The sequence below is a fragment of the Pogona vitticeps genome, chromosome 4, assembly GCF_051106095.1.
Source record: "Pogona vitticeps strain Pit_001003342236 chromosome 4, PviZW2.1, whole genome shotgun sequence".
NCBI lineage: Eukaryota > Metazoa > Chordata > Lepidosauria > Squamata > Agamidae > Pogona > Pogona vitticeps.
The window spans coordinates 150,777,501-150,794,060 of record NC_135786.1 but is presented as its reverse complement, the minus strand read 5'-3'; the positions used below and the strand labels follow the sequence as shown (position 1 = coordinate 150,794,060).

General features: G+C 38.7%; 1 protein-coding gene and 1 long non-coding RNA gene across 6 annotated transcripts in view; one reads left to right on the top strand and one right to left on the bottom strand.

Moving 5' to 3' along the window:
- LOC140706834 (uncharacterized) overlaps positions 1–16,560 on the bottom strand; it is a 209,146-nt gene that overhangs the window by 87,983 nt on the left and 104,603 nt on the right. The window lies entirely within an intron of this gene.
- CDH9 (cadherin 9) overlaps positions 12,073–16,560 on the top strand; it is a 237,858-nt gene continuing 233,370 nt past the window's right edge. For all 3 annotated transcript variants that reach the window (XM_078392718.1, XM_020809332.3, XM_078392719.1), the window contains exon 1: positions 12,073–16,560. This exon is cut by the window's right edge and continues 35,407 nt beyond it. The gene's annotated coding sequence lies outside the window, so the exon portion shown is untranslated.

Here is a 16,560-nt window from a genome sequence, read left to right as displayed (position 1 = left end):
TGCCTTGTAAAAGTAAATGCACTATTCTGCTTCTCAGTCCTGCCACATTCTGAAGGCTTAAGGTCTCTATTGATGCTCTTTAACCAAATGGAGAATTTAGAATGGCAGTTATGGGGTGAAAAATTGTGGTTCTCTACCTCCTGTTTAGAGGAACACTGCCTGAAACTATAATAGAATTTCTCTGGGGAAAACTTCAGATAACATACTAGCTCTTCATGTGGGGCCAGTTTTTATGTGTGGTTTGACTGCAGCCATGGTGGCAAAAGATTACAGAAAGAAAGACATTAAAGGGAATCTCCTCCCTTTCTGAGAACACCCCACATACTTAAAGAGGCAAGCATTTAATAATACTCATACTGTTCAATGCTTGCCTCTTTAAGAGTGAGACTTACATGGCATCTTTATCTTTTTTATGAGTGGCCAGGCTTGGAGGTCCAAGACATATTGTTGCTGTTGAGTGTTTGTGCTTATTTATGTGATGGGCGTTTCCCTGGCTGTTCTGTCAACAATCACAGGACCGATTAACCTCTTTTTGTCATTTTTGAAATTACTTTCTTTAATTTTGCAGCTTCAGTGTGCATGTACATTTCTCTGTGTACATGCAAATTGCTCTTCTTCATTTTGACTTTGAGACAATACTTAGTGTGTGTACATATGCCTAGATGTTCTGCTTATATTGCCACCTCTTGCTTATGCCCAGTAGAGATGTAATCTTCCCTATAGACCCATCCAGTTGAATATTTGAGGAGGAAAACCTAGCCCTTCCATCTTGTTCTCCATGTGTGAAAAGCAGTAGTCTAAAGGCAATCCTACCCACCCCCCTAAGTTTTTTTTCTATGAATTTGGAAAGATTGAAAAGTCTGGATTTCTGGTTGTATGAAGAAGCTCAATAAATAATGGAGACTCCTTTCTTCTGCTGCTGTTTACATGCACAAGTGGTAACAGGTAACATGTTCAGAATAACTTTTTCCTGAACAACTGAACAAGACTAACACATATCTTTGTTATGAGACACAAGCAAGCTGAACATTCATTCTCTCTTCTCTGTTGCATGAAAGCATTCTCACGCACTTCTGCCAATGACCTTAACTGTGACTAAGGCTTACATTTGTATTGAATTTAACCTGATGCCTACACACAACCAAGACTGGAGCTGGCTAAAAGAGCTGAAGATGTTTTGCAAACTGTACTTAAAAATGGAGCCTCACTGGTGGATATTAGATATTGCATAGCTAAGGCTAAAGGAGCAGAGAGAGAAATTGCCAATGATCCCACCAGCTTATTCTTGATTTTTTTAGCTAGTGCTGAAATCAAATGTCATTTCTGCCTTTGAATATTTAATTAGCTTTATTCAAAACTTCAGTGGTCAATGACAGAACTAACATTTGAGAGATGAGAGCGAATGGGAACTTGGTGAACTCATGATATTAGTATATCATGGATTATTTCACCACCTCCCTTTACTTGGTAGAAATTGGGAGGTAAATGTAGCTTCAATTTTAATTTTGCCTCCCCCCCATACATGTTGTAAGCCGCCTAGAGTGGTCACAATTGACTAGATAGGCGGGGTATAAATGAAATAAATAAATAAATAAATAAATAAATTGCATTCCCTGAAGAAAACAAACAGTACTGGTGCATTTATTCTAAGAATGAAGTCTCTAACATTTTCATGACCCAGTGCTGATAGAAGATAGCAATTTGGAATAAGCATTTGCAAACAAATCCCAAGGGAGGACAGAAGATGCTGTTAAACAATAAAAGTCAAGTACAGAGAGAATGATATATTTTGCTTAATTTTTAGCAAAATTCTTCAAATAGCAAAAGACACATAGATAGTTTTGTCGCATAGAAGTGGGAGCGGCAGCAGCAGCAGCAACCTAGAAAGCCCACAGGGCTAAACCAAATTTGTCAAAAGTAACTTTGCATCAGAACAATGAGATTCATTTCTTGTACCCCACCTCAGTCATTAGGACCATGAGTGTTTCAGCTGATTAGCTGAGCAGTGAACTCTCCTGTGCTTCCCTTTTCTGTATAATATCTTATTGAAGAAATGGAACCCAGCAGTTCATAATTGTTTATTAATGCTGCATCAGAATAAAAGGGCCCCACAGTACTTGTCTTCCATTTTCATGTTCCATGGGCCAGCTGGTTCACAGAACATCATTAATGAAGCATGAGATTTCATGCTGTTTGGTCGTCCAACTGGAGAGAAGTTTCACCTTATGGCGATTCTGTCTCTCCTGGTTCCCAAAACCCAGGAGGTCTTATGTGTCACACAAGCACATTAAATGTATGATATGGATACAGTATTTTGTCTCCTCTGAATCTCACACAAAATTATCATACTGTTTGCAAGAGTGACAGTTTCCAGTGGAGCGTTACCTTGTGAAATAGAGAACAAAGCTACACAATGGGAGGAGGGGGAATAATGTATAACTCTGAGTTCTGAAACACCTATTATTCAGAAGGATTTCAGACACTGTTAATAGCTAACCAGATTTTTCCCCTCTCCCTCAGCTAAGAAGTCAACAGTGCAAACAATTATCCTTTATAAAAAGTTAGTGCCAGATGGCTTCATAAAGACTTATTAAAAATATTGTGATACAGCTTTCTGCGTAAATATAGATGCATGCATTTGGTAGTTCTTTTTTAAAAATCCAATTCAACCATGAATTCTGTACCTTTTGGATATGTATCTCTTCCCCTTTATTAAGAATAACAGTAAGATTCCCCTGCTGTTGTCCTACAGGCATAATGTTATGATGGAAGCATTATACAGGTCTCCACAGTAGCACTGATCAACAGCCCTACTGCTGATTTCCACATTTGTAACAGAGTGAAACTGAGTTACAGCTTCAGAGAGAAGAAACTCCTGGAGGATTTCAGAAGAGAGGATTCAAAAGAGAATAATGGAATCAATATATAAATATATAATTTGACACTTGCTCCTGCTTTTATACATGGTCTTCAACTCCTATTTTCAAGACACCATGGATATTCTTGAAAGTGTTTAAATGTAAAAACTGAACAGAAATTGCTAGAAGGGTTTAGTGATTTAATAGACCCCCAGGACATTTATCTATTAAACTCAGAACAGCCATGGCAACAGCTCAAATTAGTCAAGATAAGCCATTGAGATCTGTGGACATATTAAAACATGGTTGTGATTGAGATCTGCCATGCATTTTTGAGATGATGTTGCCTGGAATAATATTTAGGAAACTCAGGGTCAACCTGGACATTTATCAGGCTGACCATTCTTAAATTATTACATTCTTAAAAGGGGTATTCCTCAAGTGATTAAATATGCCCGTTTATCATAGCATGTGATTTTCCTCACCTATGTATCTTTCATTTAGCATGCTTTGTATTGTGATTAGTCATTGGAAGTTAAGCACGGGTTTAATTTGACCGTAACATTGTTGAGGAAGTTAACTCTGAGGAAATCTTGAAGTGATTGGAAAAATGAATTAATCACAGAGATGTAACTTAATAAGTATTAGAGTAGGCAGAGAAAAGGTGAACTTAATAAATTGGGCTTTTGTACCCTTCTTTGTGAGTGCAAAAAAGAACAGGCTACTTCATACCTATGTCAATGTACTATATGTATTCCCTTTGACATCTGCTTTGATGTCCGACCCACCACTTAGAAGAGATTTATGCTGATTGAGTTGTTTTCTGAAGGAGGCTTCCTCTTATTTTTATTTAAGGTTTCTAGACGGTTGAACTTAAAATCCCTTTCCCATCTGCAGCCCCTTACATCATATCTGACACCATTCTCAAAGAATAGGAAGATTTTTGGGAGGGGGCACAGGAAACTGCAGAGGGAAAAAGTGGTCAGAAAGTACTGTTGTGAGAACATGACCTCTACTTGATTTTAAACGGCTAGTTCGCCACAATCCTATTAACAATTGTGGAGCATAACTACTCTACAAGCACAGCATTCTGCCATAGTTCGTTTCTCCATTTTGCAGTTACAGAAACCAAAGATCCCCCTGTTCAAAGCAATGGGGCTTACATGCGTACAAGAGGGGAACAAATGCCCTTGTGCAATTTGCATAAAAGAAGAACTGCACACAGAACACCTTGTTGTGCAGCTGGAAAAAAGACAAGCACATTTTTGGTTATTGTCTTTTAAATTGATTGTTTTTCATTTTATAAATTTAGTTTCTAATAATTATGCTCTCTTTAAGAGCCCCTTTTTCACTGAGAAGTAAACTAGAGGCACAAGACTAAATGTATATTTGAGGAAGCACTATGACTTAAGCATAATCCTATAAAACTGAGAATACTGTAATTCATTAATTCCATAATCATACTTATAAGATGCTCATTTGAATCAGTTTTTAATCTGCAATGTTCTCTGTAAAAACAGCATTAAGTACTGATGATGTGTATCGTGCATCACATATACCTAGACATTTCCCACAGAACAGTGCTTTTATTAATGTTTTTTCCCAGTAAAGCTGGCAACAACAAAGACAGTTAAACAACTAAAGTCTGCTTATTCAGGTAGTTTTAACCATTTCCAATCTCACTGTAGAAACGAATTTGATAGCGTGAAAGATGCATGTCTGAATGTACTGAAAAGTGTTATTTTAATGGGCACAATCTCCTTAAAGTTATTGGCAGGGTGTGGAAAATTAATGGCTTGAAAACCCAAGCTACACAGTTGGGGGGGGGGAATCCAGACAGGCACCTACAGAGCAGATTGTTATAATTACAATTCTACCTCAAACATACCTTATTGTTAGTTTTTACCTTGACTGGCAAAATAGTCTCAATAGATTCAGTCAGAGACTTTGGTGGTGAGGGGAAAAAAACTATTTTACTCACAAATCTTCATATATATCAGAATAAGGAAGAAAATGCACATTTTCTTGTTATATAGTATGAGATCTTAACTGGTTAACTTCATTATTTTTTACTAACTGGTTAAATAAATAAATAAATAAATAAATAAATAAATAAATAAATAAATAAATAAATAAATAAATAAATAAATAAATAAATAAATACTTCACTCAGGCCACAGTCACACCAGCGAAATGTCCCCCTGTTTTTACATGACTTTTAATCATGTTCCTGTCATGCTTTATATGTGGCATATATCCCAGGACATGTGCACCACCATGTTTTCAAAATATCACATTTCCTTCCAGTTCAATAAGCAAGCTTCTAAAGCTTATTGTTGAGACCATTAGACAGAAGTTAACTGACACATCAACTCAAATACCACAGAAAATTTTTAGAATTTTTTTTTAATGCTTTGATCCACAGTTAGAACACTCCCCAGGTAAATGATTCATCAATGGTTGTGCATCATGTGACTGCAAATTTATGATACAAACTCAATGGGGGCTAGGAAGGCAACATTTGGCTCATGTAGCTGCAGCCTCAGATTCATGCTGCTGACTCCATGATTACCAAACTCTAACACACAGCAGACACTCTGACATTGTTAACTGATGCAGAACTGTGACACTGACTGCATTTGACAAGAATGAAGGCGGGAAAGGGAATCTGAGGTACAGAGGGAACAACTGGCTACTGCTAAGTGACTGAAACACAACCTCAAAATCCCTCCCATCCAAATCTCTTAAAGGCATAATATTCATGATGCTGAATTCCAGCAAAAGTGATCTTTCTGACTTCCAGGGAATCCCTCCAGCCTAGCAGAAGCCCTAGAGCTGGACCACAAGATTCAAGTCAGGTGGAGGACATTTCCCTGTATGTTTTGTGATCACTGGGAAATAGCTCAAACTGGACTGCTTCACAAGTGGTCCAAACTACAATATATTTCTCCATGTGATCATTATTAGAATTTTAAAAAGACACACTTTTCACATCTCAAAACTCATTTGGAGAAGAAATCCACTTTGCCTATAAAATTCAAGCATTAATGAAGTCAATGGGGTATTTCAAGAAAGTGTGTAAAGATGAATGCCTACATTTTGGCATGTGAATAGTCTGCACAGAACTGGAAAAAATGAATATAAGCACATGAGTTAATGAAGAGGAGAATGCATAAATAAGATCAGATGCCTACATAAATTTTGCATGTTAGGGAAAATGCATAAATAGAATGAGTAGAATTTATCTGAAGGAACATGAAACATTAAAAAAAAACACACCAAAAAACAAAACAACACAGTGCCATGTCTTAAAACCCAGAATGAGAAACACATGAAGAAATGTCAGGTGAGATTGGGAAAAACAAGTTGTGACTGAAAGGTTTTCCCATCCCTATCTCATGCAATGAAATGCTTTTCAGTTTTGCCATCTTCAGCAAACACATTCTACCTTGTTTCTTCTGCCAAATAAGAGTTTTGCAAACTGCAAAATAGTCATAGTCACAAAACACAGAATCATAGAATTCTATAACTGAGTTGAAAGGGGCCTTTAAGGTCATTGAGCTCACCCCCCTGTTCAAGGCAGGAATCAGCATCAAAGGAGATCTGACAAATGGTAGTCCAAGTTTTCTCTTGAATGCCTCCAGCATTCACCAAACAAAGAGCAGGTTTTGGTCTCCCAGATTGGGTTTTGTACTATAGATCCTGTGTATTAGACTGGATAAAGGAATAGATAACCTTAGAAAATGATAGACTACTCAGTTTGGAAGGATAAGATTTGCAGTTCGGTTGGCATGCTTTTCTATGGTTCAAAAAAGATAAAGAGCAGAAACATTTCAACTCGCATAAGAGACAAGAAGAGCTCTACTAGGGACTTGGAAAAAGATCATCCAACAGATTTACCAAAAAACACCAGTCTGGGTATTTTATTTATTTATTTATTTATTTATTTATTTATTTATTTATTTATTTATTTATTTATTTATTTATTTATTTATTTGATTTATATCCCACCCATCTGGTCAGGTCGACCACTCTGGGCGTCTTCCAATAAAAGTATACACAATAAAAACACAAGGATTTTACAAATAATCCATAACACATAGAGTAATAAAACAAATAATAAATGAAGAAAGAATAAAGAAAGAATTAAGTATTGACAGGAGGGTATTACCTATAGAGGCCTTTACACAACCTAATCTCGTGACAGAAGCAAAACTTCTAAGATATCAAGATTTATTTAAAAAAGGATTGTGAGTTAAGGTCTAAAGAAAAGTTAGAGACACAAAACATATATACAGACTGGTGGTCCAGAGCCCAAGTGGAATCTAGGTACAGAAAAGATAAAATAGAGGGTTTGTTACCCAGAACAAATGATATTTGATAAACCTCTGCTGGGCTCAAAGATAAAGTAATTAAGAAAATGTATGATTATTTGTTAAATATGTATGATATTTTGTTAAAAGGGATGTGGTGGCACTGTGGGCTAAACCGCAGAAGCTTGTGATGCAGGTTCAGAAGACCAGCAGTTGTAAGTTCGAATCCACGCGACGGAATGAGCATCCGTCGCCTGTCCCAGCTCCCGCCAACCTAGCGGTTCGAAAGCATGCAAATGCGAGTAGATAAATAGGTACCATCTTGGTGGGAAGGTAAACAGCGTTCCGTGTCTAAATCACACTGGCCATGTGACCATGGAAAGATTGTCTTTGGACAAACACTGGCTCTATGGCTTGAAGAGTGGGATGAGCGCCACCCCCTAGAGTCGGACACGACTGGACAAAAATTGTCAAGGGGAACCTTTACCTTTACCTTTTTATGATTATTTGTTAGAAATTAAAATGCAAGATGAGACAGTCAAAGAATGTATGATTAGGTGGGCACAAAATATAGGACATGATATTGATCAATGGTTGCAAATATGGCAAAATAATATAAAGCTCACAAAATCGGTTAATTTAAAGGAGAATATATACAAGATTTTTTATAGGTGGCATATGACTCCGGAAAAATTGTCAAAGATTTATACAGACGTGTCAAATGTTTGTTGGAAGTGTGAAGCACATGAGAGAAGCTTTTACCATATGTGGTGGACTTGTAGAGTAGCAAAACGGTATTGGATAGGAGTACATACTCTGTTACAAAAAATATTGCTTTGTAAGGTTCCACTAACCCCAAAACTGTTCCTACTAAGTATTATACCAGACAATATAGATAAGACAAATAGCTATATATATAGTCACTACAGCCAGAATTCTTTATGCCAAGAATTGGAAGGAACTGGTGATACTGAAACAAGAGGAACTTATTGAGAAGATACAGGAAGCGGCAAAAATGGATATCTTATCAGAAGTCTTGAAAGACTGTCCAACACAAAAGGCAACTGAACGATGGGATTTATTATATAAATGGCTTGAGTCACCAGATAGTGCTTGAATAACATTGATTTAAATTGGGATGTAAATGTAAGTTAAAACCTGGAGGGCAATAAATTGTAGAAAAGCGGAAAGTCGAATTGATATTGCAACATGAATAGAGTGGATGGTTGTTGTGGATTTTTCAGGCTCTTTGGCCATATTCTGAAGGTTGTTCTTCCTAACGTTTCATCAGTCTCTGTGGCCCGCATCTTCAGAGGACAGCACTCAGTATATTTTGTGTTTCTCCTCCCTCTCCTTTCCCCCCATATCCCCATTTATCCTCTGTAACCCTTACCTTATATATATATATAAAAGAATGCCTCCAGCATTGCTCACCTCCCAAGGTAATTGGTTCCATTTTTGTGCATCTCTTACCATTAAGAAGATTTTTCCTGATATTCAGCCTAAACCTTTCCAAGCTCTGATGTGGTTCTTTGGCTAGGCCTCTTGGGTCTACACAGTCTTGGCCGCATTTGACCTTCTTCAGTAGCTCTAATAGGCTACTTAAGATTGGCTCTAGCCCTATTCAGTTGTTACTAAGGTGAGTGTATTTACCACACATAGAGGGACCAGCCCCAGCCCCTCTCCATCTGGTTTCCAATTTGTTACTCTCTGTATTTTCCAGGAATAAGTTAACTTCTATATGCAGTGAAGGATCTATATGTAAGAGGTTTAAACTGGAGAACTAAACATGTAATTAGGAGGTCTGATGTTTTTATTTGGAGCAAGTCCAAAAAACAAAGCATAAATTCTCTGTTTATTCTGAATAGTGAATTGTTTCTTTAGTAGGGGAAGCTGCTGCGGGGGAGGGAATCAGAACATATTAATGCATGGATCCTTTTCCGTGCAGATATGTTGGTCTTTCAGATCATGGTTAGTAGCTTGCACAAGCTATTATGAACTGCTCCTTCTGAATCCACACCCAAACTGCAAACACAGTCCCTGCCCATCCCCTGGAGGTATATTAGTTATAAGCTTGTACAGTCATTAATTTTTGTTAGTGTTCGCAACAGGCGATTGTACCTGGGAGTTCACTTACTTACAACTGTACCTTTCTCTGACAGAGGGGATATGTTATTTCTTTTGACAAATGTGCTGTAAGATTAATGACACCCTATCCACAGGGGATGAAGAGAGATGAAGGGAGAAAGGAGAAGTTTCCTGCATTACTGTTTTGAAAGTTTAAAATAAAGAGCAGGAAATGGTGGTATGTTGTCATTTGGGAATCCGTGGGGAAAAACAGGATTTCAGGGAAAACATATTGTGTGTGTGTGTGTGGGGGGTTGGTTGGTTGGTTGGTTAAATTACTACACATCTAGCAAACTGCTACTCTGGGAGGTGTCCAACAAAAGTAAAGCAAAAATCATAAACAACAAAATAAATTCTAAAATACAAAGATCAAAAAAGGGTGAGTGGGGAAGTTCAACCTCAGGCAGTTTCCTTCTTAAACAGTCCATGCAAAATTTGTTAATTCTCCCCTAGCTACCTGCTAAGATACAAGTAAAAAAAAAAACTTGACTCAGATATTTTACAAACAACGATGATAATGCTATCCTATAACAGCACCGCATTTTGTGGGCACATTGAAGCAGTGTTGCAAACTCAAAAGGACACGAGGGACAACCTGTTAGATGAAGTCTATGCTTTTCCCACATAGAAAGCTGTATTCCATCTGACTGTGACCAATTCGTCAGTTTGGCCCTGTAGAGAATCAGATACTGTATGTGTGTGTATGCGTGTATGCTGAAATTGATCCTGAATATGAAAACAAAAACAAAAAAGAGGCAAGTTTCCAAATATGGAGGAAATATGTAGGAAAGAGAATCTGTAGTATGTTGGAAGGATATAATGCCTAATTAGTATGCTCATGGCCCTCTAGGCCATATAGGAAACTCAAATAAAAAGGATTCACACAATTTCAGGCCCTTCTGTTTGGTATTCCTGCCATATTATTTAGGCCCAGTGGTTTAGGCAGACTAAATGCTATGGTACCAAGGTTAAGTACACAATCTTTAAAAGTGAGAAAAAGAGAGCAACTCTCAAGGCCTTTTCTGACTGCAGCAAGAACAGCGAAACATCACAACTCCATAGAAAAACATTCCTATGTCCTTGTGAAGCAAGAGAATATTCAAAGGACTTGTACTGGTTTATTGGCAAACAACTTGTATTGGTAAAAATAGTATTTATTGATCAACAGTAGAAAAATGGCAGACTCACATTTAAGGTGGCAGTTCCGAAGGTGGTTGTGTGTGTTGTGTGTTTAGTCGTTTAGTCGTGTCCGACTCTTCGTGACCCCATGGACCAGAGCACGCCAGGCCCTCCTGTCTTCTACTGCCTCCCGGAGTTGTGTCAGGTTCATGTTGGTTGCTTCACAGACACTGTCCAGCCATCTCATCCTCGGTCGTCCCCTTCTCCTCTTGCCATCACATTTTCCCAACATCAGGGTCTTTTCCAGGGAGTCTTTTCTTCTCATTAGATGGCCACAGTACTGGAGCCTCAGCTTCAGGATCTGTCCTTCCAGTGAGCACTCAGGGTTGATTTCCTTTATAACTGATAGGTTTGTTCTCCTTGCAGTCCAGGGGATTCTCAAGAGCCTCCTCCAGCACCACAATTCAAAGGCATCAATTCTTCGGCGGTCTGCTTTCTTTATGGTCCAGCTCTCACTTCCATACATCACGACAGGAAAAACCATAGCTTTGACTATTCGGACTTTTGTTGGCAAGGTGATGTCTCTGCTTTTCAAGATGCTGTCCAGATTTGTCATCGCTTTCCTCCCAAGAAGAAGGCGCCTTTTAATTTCAGGGCTACTGTCTCCATCTGCAGTGATCATGGAGCCCAGGAAGAAAAAATTTGACACTGCCTCCATGTCTTCCCCTTCTATTTCCCAGGAGGTGATGGGACCAGTGGCCATGATCTTAGTTTTTTTGATGTTGAGTTTCAGACCGTTTTTTGCACTCTCCTCTTTCACTCTCATTACAAGGTTCTTTAATTCCTCCTCACTTTCTGCCATCAGAGTGGTATCATCTGCATATCGAAGGTTGTTGATATTTCTTCCGGCAATCTTAATTCCGGCTTGGGTTTCTTCCAGTCCAGCCTTCCGCATGATGTATTCTGCATATAAGTTAAATAAGCTGGGGGACAATATACAGCCTTGCCGTACTCCTTTCCCAATTTTGAACCAATCAGTTGTTCCATGACCAGTTCTAACTGTTGCTTCCTGTCCCACATATAGGTTTCTCAGGAGACAGATAAAGTGGTCAGGCACTCCCATTTCTTTAAGAACTTGCCATAGTTTGCTGTGGTCCACACAGTCAAAGGCTTTCGCATAGTCAATGAAGCAGAAGTAGATATTTTTCTGGAACTCTCTGGCTTTCTCCATAATCCAGCGCAAGTTAGCAATTTGGTCTCGAGTTCCTCTGCCTCTTCGGAATCCAGCTTGTACTTCTGGGAGTTCTTGGTCCACATACTGCTGAAGCCTACCTTGTAGGATTTTGAGCATAACCTTGCTAGCGTGCGAAATGAGTGCAATTGTACGGTAGTTGGAGCATTCTTTGGCACTGCCTTTCTTTGGGATTGGGATGTAGACTGATCTTTTCCAATCCTCTGGCCACTGTTGAGTTTTCCAAACTTGCTGGCATATTGAATGTAGCACCTTAACAGCATCATCTTTTAAGATTTTAAATAGTTCAACTGGAATGCCATCACCTCCACTTAGAAGGTGGTTGTACTTTAGGCCATTTGAACTGGGTCTAGAAAACACTTAGGAGAGAGTGCAGATTTTTCAGTCATCAGCCAGCTGCTAAAAGTTGGGCTAACTGAATCTTTTGCACACCCTTCAAGGGTAGACTCATGAGCCTTCGGTGATATTGACTCAGAAATTATTATTTCTTTTATTTATTTAAAATATTTCTATCCCATCTTTCTCCTTAAAATGGACTGGCCTGTCAATTGGAGAATTACAGTAAATGCACTTGGTTCAAACATGTTGCTCCTCTCTTTTGCCAGCCAAAGATCTACAGAGAGCATAGGCTCTAGAAGCATTCCTGGGTTACAAAAGTGATGTTCTCGTGGAGCACCGTCTGTTGGAAAGCAGGGTGCACCAAACCCATTAAAACCTTCCTGTTCATTTTGTTCAACCTCATTCATTGTTGAGCTCAGGCAAGAGACAAAGAGCGGCAGAAACATGTGATATTGACATATTGGTGACATTTCACTACAAAGCCTGCGTGACCTCTTCTAGTTATTTCTTGTACATGTGATGAGGCCACTTCCTTTGCTGCCCTTGATAGTAGTCACTGATCCATCTGAATCATCCAATTTTTTCCTTCTATCACATTCTACTCTTTGTCCTTCCCATTCCACAACTCTCAGCTGACTGATAAACTAACAGAAAAGAGTAGAAAAAAAGGTAGTGTCTTTTGATGTATATCTGGAAGCATTTCTGTATAGTACCTTTGAATATTATTGTATGGTTTATATATGTGAAGGCTCTTTTACACCTAAACTGCCAGTGAAGGAGGGACTGGAGACTGTAAATAAACCCAGTCCTACTTTCCTTGTTAATGCATTCAGTTGAAGGTATGGAAGCAATTGGACTGCACAAGGGAAGGGTAACAAATTTGTCTATGAAGAAGTGAGACAAAGATGTGAATTAGAAACTTCACCTTTTTAAAAAAGCAGTTCAATCTGATAGGCACCAAACCAAGTCTTTTTATACAAAATGAAGTCTCTATTGCAGTAACTATGTTGTGTGTTGAAATCTAGTTTGCAGAATTTGGTTTAGGAGGACTCATGGGACTTCTGTAATATCATCTGAGAAGGAAGATCACGTTAACACAAGCACAATATGTTATTTTCTCTGCCAATGAAGAGATTCTGGAAGATAGCTTAAAATGAAGACTGGATGGCACCTGCTGCACTACTTAATTTAAATGGTGCTAAAAATCACAGGAGATCTCCTATTTCCACTATTATTTATATTGAGGTGTTGGTAGAAATGCTGCTGTGTATACATTCTTTATCTTCCAAGAATGCAATATTTATGAAAGTAACTTGAGACTCAGTACTTCTGCTAGACAGGCATGCAGTCTCTCTTGACATTGATTTTGAAATGTCAGAACTTCTGTATATGCATTTTATGGTGCCCAACATTTTCTCTGCAGTTCCACTTCATGGTTGATTGTGATTAAGTTCACTTGTACATGAAGTTCCTGAAGGGAGGGCATGAAAAAGACAGAAATAGCGATTGAAAGGAAGGCTCCCTTGAAAAACAGGTGAATGGCAGAAAATTTATTCAAGGAGGGTAGTTCAATAAGAGACTCAATAAAACAGATGAAGGGATCTAGAATGAAGGAATGAGGTAGAACTATCGTAACATCTTGTGAAGTAGAAATAAGTTCAGAAACTTGGGGTGGTCCTGACACACAGCAGGGTGAATCAATTCTGCCAGCACAGTGACAGGAAGAGTAGATGGAGGCAGGAAATGGTGCTCCTAATGGTATAAAGACTCTTCAACATTTTGGCAGTGCTGAGGAGGAAGCTGTCATGCCTCATCCAGCTGAGTCATCTTCAAAACGAAGATCAGCCCTCATCTCTAGAGGAAGCTTATACACAAGGGAACTTGATGGCCCAGCTGGCAGACCCCTCATGGAAGGCCAGGAGGGAAGGGCAAAGGCAAGTCCTACTGGGGGTGGGACTTTTGCTGAAAGCAGCACCAACAGCTCTGTCCAGCTGTGGCTGTTGGAGCAGAAAGAAAGACTGGATCTTGAGGTCAAACAGGCTCTTGATAAATATTCAGATACAATTGGAGGCTTGAGAGAGAGTATCTAAGGCCTGACAACATTACAGAAGCTCAGGGGAAGAATGTACCAAGAAGAAATGTCAAACACAGCATATGTGGCCTGTGGGCTGAGTGAGAGGGGGTTCATGTGACATGTCTCATCCAAAAATGTTAGGGCAAGGTACCCCCACAACTCAGGCCCTGAACTGCTAGTGATGGGTATGCTGAGAAGAGTAAATTAAGAGGGAGAGAACAAAGGCAATTGGTTGCAGGGGACTAAAGAGAAGTTTTAAATCAAGTACAACAGTACTTTTTCATCACTATTCCAGAAAACCATGGGGTTCTTCAGAACTCTTCAATACTAAAAGTGATAGCAGGCAGCAGTCATCCTCATCCTCAACTTAGAATTCCACAGCTGGAAGGGACCCTATGGATCATGAGTCCAGCCTCTGTCAAGGAAGCACAGTAGGAAATTGACCTTGCTGACATACAGTATCTAAACCACTGAGTAGTCCAGCTGTCCAATCTGACCTGAAAGCTTGGCCACCACCAATACTCTGCTCCGTTGGAGGCATTAGCTGGACAGGCAGAGTGACAACACAGTGTGACAAGTCTGGCAGCAGTCAGAGAGAATCATGTTTGAACTTCAGGAAATTTGGGAGGATCCCTGCCAAAGTGCCAATGCGTCTTGATTTTAGTCCTTGTACAAATGAGTACAAAGATACCAACAGTTGTGAAGAGCAATGAATAAAGTCACAATGAAAGAATACTGGAAACAGAGATCCTGCAAGGGGGTAAAAAGACACTGGTGATAGGAAGAGATAAATGGATTCTGAATGGGGGGGGGAATCATGTAGGGGACTGTGAGCCAAAGTTTAAAATGCATTTGTTGATGGCAGAGGGAAAGAGCAGGAAAGGAAAAGGGGAAGAGCTCTCAGGAGGAAAAAAATAGAAGCTCATTTTCAATGGACATGCTGAATTTCAGTATTTCATGATGAGTCTTCTGAACTCAAATATTGAGGAAGCACTTTGTGTTACATGACTGGTCTGTTTAAAATTCAAATAGATTTTAAAAGAAGCCTCAAATAAGGGTGTCTGAAGTACTGCTAACAGCAGGAATTGTTCTGAGTCCTGAAAACAGCATTGAATCCTCAGCCTTCAGGCCCATCTTTAATGAAAGTCAGACCAAAAATGGAAAATTTTACATTTTGGAACTACCACTCTTGGCATACCACAGCTACCCCTGCCAGTGATCATGCTGACTGGGGTATTCTGGCAGTTTAAAAAAGTAAATGTTCTGAATCAGATTGACTGTAATCAGATACAAGCTTCTCTGAGAATATCACAATTTTGAAACCCCTTTCATGTGGAAATTGGCCATACCCTTCTTGTCCCATTTTAAATAAGCTTTGGATAATGCTCCAACAGGCTATTTATTATTTAATTTATCTAGATATTCTACACAAGATATTAAATTTGCTATTCTGGAGGGGAAAATAGAGGAAAACAATCCAAAGAGCTGAAATGAAATATATATATATATATGCTTAAAACCCATCTCAATAGACTCAATATTAGCCAAAGTTTCTTAGGCCATTATTAAATGTAAAACCTCTCAACTATTTTATGGTGTTTCCTTCCTAACTAACCAGTATCACCTTACAAGTGTCAGTTTCTCTGAACTTATGACCATGTTGTTCCTGCTATGTTGTCTATAGCCTGGGATCAATATAAGCACCAAACATTGTCATAATTTAAAGAACAATGCTTCCTGGGATGGGAACTGAATATCAATAGTGGACATAAAGGTCATTGGCAGGTATGAAATGCCACACCATCAACAACATGAGCCCAGAGAACAAACCATATCTTCATTTGTTATAAATATTTGCTATGTAGTCCCAGTCTTATGTCTGATGAAGTGGACTTGTCCATGAAAGCTCACTTTCAAAGATAGCAGTTAGTCTTTAAGATGTACAATAGTTTTTACTTCTTTATTGTTTTAAAAACTGTTCTTTTAGTTTTGACTTGTTATGGAAGCACAGACTAACATGGATATCTCTTCTAAAACTTGTCTTTTTTTTTTTTGCTGGATTTTATGAAAGTTTTAAACTAGTATCTTTCTGTGTGCTGTTTGTTCATGTATATTGTTGTATGTTTTGTTTTGCAGGCAGATAGTTTTCAATATTGTGGTCAGCAAACCAAAATTTTTGTTTGTATGCTCGTTTCACTTTCTTCTAATTTTGGGGGGCTGACAGGGGGAATAAGATTTAAATAAAGAAGCAGGGGATGTATGCCAGAGTTGACATATTAAGGGTGGTTAATATCCACTGATATAAGGAAGCACCCAGTAGCTAAAATTTGTTCTCATACTGCCTAGATGGAGATAATTCAGTTCTCCATTAAACCAATACAGTACCCACATTTCTGAAATTTTTATTTTCTATCCCACAATCCCTGAGCCTGTGTGCAATCAAAATATTTCATGAAATCCACATTCTTTCTGAAAGAT